General features: G+C 44.3%; 1 protein-coding gene across 1 annotated transcript in view; it reads right to left on the reverse strand.

Annotated features, from left to right (window-relative positions):
- LOC135102093 (formin-J-like) overlaps positions 1–7,500 on the reverse strand; it is a 241,224-nt gene that overhangs the window by 143,938 nt on the left and 89,786 nt on the right. Inside the window, exon 2 of the mRNA XM_064006836.1 lies at positions 3,730–3,772. The gene's annotated coding sequence lies outside the window, so the exon portion shown is untranslated. The remainder of the gene's footprint in view (positions 1–3,729; positions 3,773–7,500) is intronic.

Consider the following 7,500-nt stretch of genomic DNA (forward strand, 5'->3'; position numbering starts at 1 on the left):
GAAGAAGAAGAAGAAGAAGAAGAAGAAGAAGATGAAGGAAAAAAGAAAAGAGAAAACGCAAGGAGGAAATAACAGACATATGAGGAAGATAAGGCAGCAGCAGGAGGAGGAGGAGGAGGAGGAGGAGAAAGAAGAGAAGGAAGATAAGAATTAATTCGTTTAAATCTAGGAGGGAAAAGAAAAGAAAGGGGTGAGGGAACTTTTGTCCGTAAGAGTGAACAGTGAAATATGGTGATTTGTGGGAGGGACTGGAAGAAAAGGAGGAGGAGGAGGAGGAGGAGGAGGAGGGTAGAAGTACGGTTGTAAGTGGAAGGGATGAGAGGGAGGGAAAAATATGATGAAGAGTAATACCCCTCTCTCTCTCTCTCTCTCTCTCTCTCTCTCTCTCTCTCTCTCTCTCTCTCTCTCTCTCTCTCTCTCGTCTCCATAGCTTACAAAAAACATCAACAATGCTCAATCACGACCACCAATTACCCTTAAGTGCCTCTCTCTCTCTCTCTCTCTCTCTCTCTCTCTCTCTCTCTCTCTCTCTCTCTCTCTCTCTAGGACAGCAAACTCATGCAGTTACATATTTTTTTCTATTATTCTCTTACTTTTCTTTCGTTTCTTTTCTTTCTTCAGTCTTCCTTCGTCCTCCTCCTCCTCTTCTTCCCTCCTCCTGTGGTCCTCCTCCTCCCTTCATCTCCCGTAGAATCTCAGGTGACCCGCAAAACAGTGCAAAAAAGGGACACCAGGTGAGGCAGAACTTTATCAGGATGAGGAGGAGGAGGAGGAGGAGGAGGAGGAGGAGGAGGAGGAGGAGGTTAGACTCTAAAACCGATAGCCAAGCACAAAAAAAACCCCATTATGTTATTAAAAAGCTTACCAGGGCGAAGGTTGGGCAGAGATAAAATAGAAAAAAAGGAAGGAACAAAAAAGCTGAGGGCGGTGGAAGCAGATCTCATAAAAAGCAGAAAAGGAACATAAAAAGGGAAAGAATGGGAGGCATGGAAGGGAACATGGAGGGAAGGAGAGGGAGAGAAAAAAAGGAGATGGGAGAGGAGGGAAGGAAAGGATGTGTTGGTTGGTTCTTTGGTTCGCGTTCTCTCTCTCTCTCTCTCTCTCTCTCTCTCTCTCTCTCTCTCTCTCTCTCTCTCTCTCTCTCTCTAGCCAGTGGTCGTAAATGGTGTAGGATTCTGTGGTTAGTTTCCTTAAGGGAGTTTCTCAGATAATCTTATGACCTCTCACTCTAATTCTAATCTGACCTAACAACGTAACCTAACCTAATCTAACCTAATATATTCTAATCTAACTTAATCTACCCTAACCTAACCTAATATGTCCTAACTTAACCTAATATATTCTAATCTAACTTAATCTACCCTAACCTAACCTAATATGTCCTAACCTAACCTAACCTAATTTAACCTAATATATTCTAATTTAACTTAACGTAACCTAACCCAACCTAACCCAACCTAACCTAACCTAACCTAATTTAACCTAATATATTCTAATTTAACTTAACCTAACCTAACCTAACCAGCCTTTCCCTTCATCTTCCTCCCCTTCCATTTAAATCTTCATTCTACTATGCCACTTTCTTCCCCCACTCCAGTCTCAATACACGCATCCCTCCCCCTTCCTTCCCTCCATTCCCCTTCATTATAATGAGACTCACTACAGGCACACTCCTTAATCAATTACTGTAGTTGCGTTACGTGTGTGTGTGTGTGTGTGTGTGTGTGTGTGTGTGTGTGTGTGTGTGTGTGTGTGTGTGTGTTAGTAGCCCCAAGGTGTCGCTGTGGTTCGTGGTGGCAGTGGTGGTGGTGATGATAGACCGGCTGTCCTTCCCTCCTTCTCACTTTCCTTTCCTCCCCTCCTTCTCCCCCACCCCCACACACAATCTCTCTCTTCTCTTGTTTTCTTTTCTATTCCTTTTCCTTCCTTCCCTCATTTCAGTCTTCCTTCCTTCCTTCTGTCATTCCTGTCTTTCTTCCTTCCTCCACTCCTTTCCTCATGTATCTTTTTTCCTTCCTTCCTTCATTTATTCATGTTTTCCTTCCTTCCTTCCTTTCTCCTTTATTTCTGTCTACCTTCCTTCCTCCCTTCCATCTGACTTTCCATTCTCTCATCAAACACACACACACACACACACACACACACACACACACACACACACACAAAGTTCCCACAGGAAGTTATATTTTCCTCAAACATTCCAACAGACATTTTTTTTTCCCCACGAAGATTCGCAACATTTTATTACATTATTTTCTTCACTGCGAATACACGCCACCGCTTCCTCCTTAAAATTCCTCACGACTTCAGGATTGCGAGTTTGAGAAAGTGAAGAAAAAAAATGAATCAGAGAGAGAGAGAGAGAGAGAGAGAGAGAGAGAGAGAGAGAGAGAGAGAGAGAGAGAGAGAGAGAGAGAGAGAGAGAACATGTATAAGCGTCGTTTTTTCTCTTTTCTCTCCTGCTTCTCCCCCCCTCTCTCTCTCTCTCTCTCTCTCTCTCTCTCTCTCTCTCTCTCTCTCTCTCTCTCTCTCTCTCTCTCTCGTCGCTTTGCCGGTTAGTAGAACATCACGCCCTGCCCAAGCCTGTCTGTGCCGCGCCCTGACACGCCCTCACCACCACACCCTCTCACCCTCAACCCCTCACTCTCACCACCTCATCCTCACACCCTCACCACAATACCCTCACCCACAGCCACACACTGGCTGGGTGGCTCGGTGGTGCGGCGCTCGACTCTCGGCCTAAAGGTTTCTGGTTCGATTCTCAAGGCAGGTTCTCTCGTAATCTTATCCGGCGCCATGTAATTTCGTTGGTGCGGCGTCATAACTCAATAAATGTTCGAGTTTCTGCACATTTAAACATTCATGTCTGTTAGTAAGCGCTCGTGTGCACACGCGCGCGCGCACACACACACACACACACACACACACACACACACACACACACACACAGACGCCTCACATCATGACACAACAAAAAATAACAGAATAAGAGGAGAGAAGAATGTGTAAAAATACAATCTTTCCAAGTAAAGTAATAGCTGAATGGAATACATTACCAGAGGAGGTGGCACGTGTAAACAACATACACATAAATCTAAGTAAAAGTACGATCATATGATTTCAATAAACGAAACATAACAAACTAAACTCAATCACGTAAAAAAAAAAAAAAAAAACTACAAACAGATAAACATCACAAGCTCAGGCAAAGCAAAGGTCACAAGTTCCCAAAGGTCTCAATGCATACGAAATTACAGAGCCTCTAAACTTTCCCCCCTTCCTTGAACTGAGCTAAGACTGAATAAGGTGAGGGAAGGAGAGGGAAAACTGTCCCTGTCGAACACAAACCCAAAAAAACTTCCCTGGCTTCCCTGAGCAAGACTGGACAATGTTTGGGAAGGAGAGGGAAAACTGTCCCTGTCGAGCACACAAACCCCAATAAAACTACCCTGGCTTCTCTGAGCAAGACTGAGGGAAGGAAAGAAAACCGTTCCTATGGTGTACAAATCCCCAAATCTTCCCTTCCTTCCCAGAACAAGACCGAACAAGGTTAGGAAAGGAGAGAGAAAACGGTGCCTGTCAAGCGTACAAACCCCAAACCTCTCAGAGCTGAGCAAGGCAGGGAAGGGGAGAAAACGGAGCCTGCCAAAGTCCCGCCGTGAATAAGCAAGTCGCGAATAATCCTCTTCCCGATGGAGCTGCGAGAGGTAACGGGGCGCTGAACCTTACCTGAGTCACGGGTCGCCGCCGCCGCTGCTTGTAGCTGACGATCCTGAAGGAAGGAAAGATCAACACTTAGGTATCGAGTAACAGTTGTGTGTTGTATTAGCGAACACACATAAGCACTCAGGCATACACGCACACATTAGCACGCAAGCATAAACACACACACACACACACACACACACACACACACACACACGGAAAGTTAGTTAGTTAGGTAAGTAGGTAGGTACAGAGATGGATACATAGACACACAGACATTTTGTTATAGATAGGTAGACAGACCGATAGATAGATTGATAGATAGATAGATAAAGACAGTTTTACTGACCACAGCATACAAATATTTTCTAAAGCTACACTGATTTTTTTTATATCTAACCTAATTCTTAATCACAATATTCTGAATCTATCAAAGAGAAAAATCAAACTTACTAATGACAAATCTGACAAACCAATAACCACACACACACACACACACACACACACACACACACACACAAGGGTGAATGCACCTCTTGTCTCTTCCCGCAGGACACACTTACGTACAACTGTTCCTCCACATAACATATTCAACATATTCCTGGTTACCTCATCGTCCGCCTCGCCGCAGCCTTCAACTTCACAGCCACTCACTCACTCACTCTTCTCATCATCAGTTCGTTGCTTTTGGCTCCTCTCAACCCTTTTCTGCGGGGTGTAGCAAGTTTACGGTTTGGATTTGCACGTTTTAACGTTTTAGATGCTTATATATATATATATATATATATATATATATATATATATATATATATATATATATATATATATATATATATATATATATAAGAGGGCCACTGACCAAGGGATACGAAAAAGACATGTGAAATAAACCAGCTGAAGATACCAGTCCATACGCAGTACAGTAAAAAAAAAAAAAAATGCAGAGGAGTTAGTTTCATATTTTCAGTTCTAAAGTTCTGTGATGGGTTTGTATGTTTTAAAAGATGTCTCTGTCTATTTTCCACTTCATTTTCTTCTGCAGTTTGACTTCAGATGTTGTAGGGCATAATTAGTTTCAGTTTCTCCACTTTTAAGAGTTTCCTAATGTGTGGGTATCTATTCTAAAGGTACACATTCTTGTCTATCTATTCCCACTTAATTATCTCCTGCAGTCCAACTATAATGTTTAATAGTCGGTATCTATATTTATTTCTCTCTTCATTCACTCCTGCAGTGTTTGGATATCTATTTAAAAGGCATTTCTGTCAATCTATTTTCCCACACTTTATTCTCTCCAGCAGTGCAGCTCTACACAGGCAGCCACACCCTCTGTTAGTATACTGCACAGCCACCTTGCTAGCCAATAACACGTTCCTATACAGGCAGCCACACCCTCTCTTAGTATACAGAGCCAGTCATCAGCCACTCATCAACCAGCCACCCCCCTGCATACTGTTAGGCGTCCAGACAGCCAAGATTAGGCAATGTCTATCAGTAAGTCATTCAGTTAGCCAGTAAGCTAGTCTGTCATTCACCTTTACGAACAGTCATTTAACCACTCAGTCAGTCATTCAGTCACTTTTACGAGCAGCCCTCAGTCATTCACGTCTTAAGCCAGAAGAGTCAGCCATTCACTTCAGCCGGAAAAGTCACTCAGTTAGCCAGTCAATCAGTCGGTCATTCGCTTTTACGAACATCCATTTATCCGGTCAGTCAGTCAGTCAGCTTCAGTCGTCTATCCACTTGTTATCATTTATTTATCATTTATCCAGTCGGTCGTTCAGTCATCCATCCTTACGAAAAGCCATCAGTCATTCATATCCTCATTAGACCACCTCATAAACCCACCAACACTGCAATACAGAGACACAGCTTAACACACAGACAATACACAGCATCCCACTACCCAACCCATCCCACCATCCGCCTTCCTCACCACCACCACCACCACCTTGCCACCCCGGACACCTGGCCCAGCACCTGCTCATTACTCCACGTCCCCCTTGGGCTCTCCACCTCCTCCTCCACCCCGAGGCACGCTCATTACCTACCGCTGCCGTAACTCACCTGCGCCCAACTCCATCAGGTGCGCGTAAAGGAACACAAAAGAAGAACTACTACTGGTTGGTTTGTTGCTTCTTGTGAGGTTGTTTGTGATGAGAAGGGCTGTTCAATGTAAGAGGAGGAGGAGAGAAGAATGTGATGATGATGATGATGATGATGATGATGATGAGAGAGAGAGAGAGAGAGAGAGAGAGAGAGAGAGAGAGAGAGAGAGAGAGAGAGAGAGAGAGAGAGAGAGAGAGAGAGAGAGAGAGAGAGAGAGAGAGAGAGAGAGAGAGAGAGAGAGAGAGAGGCAGACAGACAACTTATTACCTAGACAGGTAGGCAGACAGAAAGCACATTATTACCAGAACAGAATGTCATACAAATACAATTTTATTTTACTTTAATCTTTTTTTCCCTACCACCACTAACCTCACCTCACCTTACCTCACCTCGCCTCTCCACAATTCAAACTCCACTTTCAAATCCACTTTTCCTGACATGAAATACTCAACGTTTGTCTTCCTTCCACTCTGAGCCGTCCATCTCTCTCTCTCTCTCTCTCTCTCTCTCTCTCTCTCTCTCTCTCTCTCTCTCTCTCATCATTATTTCTCCAACGTCTCGATTTCTTCTGAATTTACTATGATCTCTTTATTCTTGTCTCTCTCGCTGCCATGTCAATCACGGGCTTATCTCAGCATTAGTCAGCATATGTGTGTGTGTGTGTGTGTGTGTGTGTGTGTGTGTGTGTGTGTGTGTGTGTGTGTGTGTGTGTGTGTGTGTGTGTGTGTGTTCTTGTATGTATCTTCAAAACAAAATGTCATTCTCTCAAATTTCTGTGTGATGTTAATTCGCTTTTAGGTCGATTTCTCTTATTGTCTATCTATCTGTGTGTGTGTGTGTGTGTGTGTGTGTGTGTGTGTGTGTGTGTGTGTGTGTGTGTGTGTGTGTGTGTGTGTGTGTGAAGAGGTACCAGTGGAGAAGCGAATGATGTAGATGGATGCAGGGGAGGAGCCGGAGGGAAGGGAGGAAAGAGAGGAAGGCCAAGGTGAAGGGTACTAGAGGAGGAGGAGGAGGAGGAGGAGGAGGAGGAGGAGGAGGAGGAGGAGGAGGAGGAGGAGGAGGAGGAGGAGGAGGAGGAGGAGGAGAAGGAGGAGGAGGAGAAGGAGGAAAATCAATCATCGCTGTTGAATAAGGAAGGATAAAAAAACAAAAGAGAATAAGAAAGAGTGGAGGAGAAAATAAAAAAAAAAGAAGCGAGGAGGTGTGAGGAGGAAAAGCCAAGAGAAAAATTAGGCGAGGGAGGAGGAAAGGGGGAGGAAATGTAAGGAATTCAGTACGAGAGAGGAAAAAAATTAAGTAAAAATGGGTACAGTAGGGCAGAGAGAGAGAGAGAGAGAGAGAGAGAGAGAGAGAGAGAGAGAGAGAGAGAGAGAGAGAGAGAGAGAGAGAGAGAGAGAGAGAGAGAGAGAGAGAGAGAGAGAGAGAGAGAGATTTAACAGGGATCAGGTAGTAATCCACGGCTAGGTGTGCAACCACCTCACACCTGCATCCTCCTCCTCCTCCTCCTCCTCCTCTTCCTCCTCCTTTTCTTTTTCTTCTTCCTCTTCCTCTTCCTCCTCCTCCTCCTCCTCCTCCTCCCACTCTTATTCCTCCATCTTCTCCAAACTTCTACTATAAATCCTCCTCATTTCAAGTTCTCGTCCTCTTCCTCCTCTTCTTCTTCCTCCACCTCCTCTACACTCTCTT

This window comes from Scylla paramamosain, chromosome 7 (genome assembly GCF_035594125.1).
Source record: "Scylla paramamosain isolate STU-SP2022 chromosome 7, ASM3559412v1, whole genome shotgun sequence".
Lineage (NCBI taxonomy): Eukaryota > Metazoa > Arthropoda > Malacostraca > Decapoda > Portunidae > Scylla > Scylla paramamosain.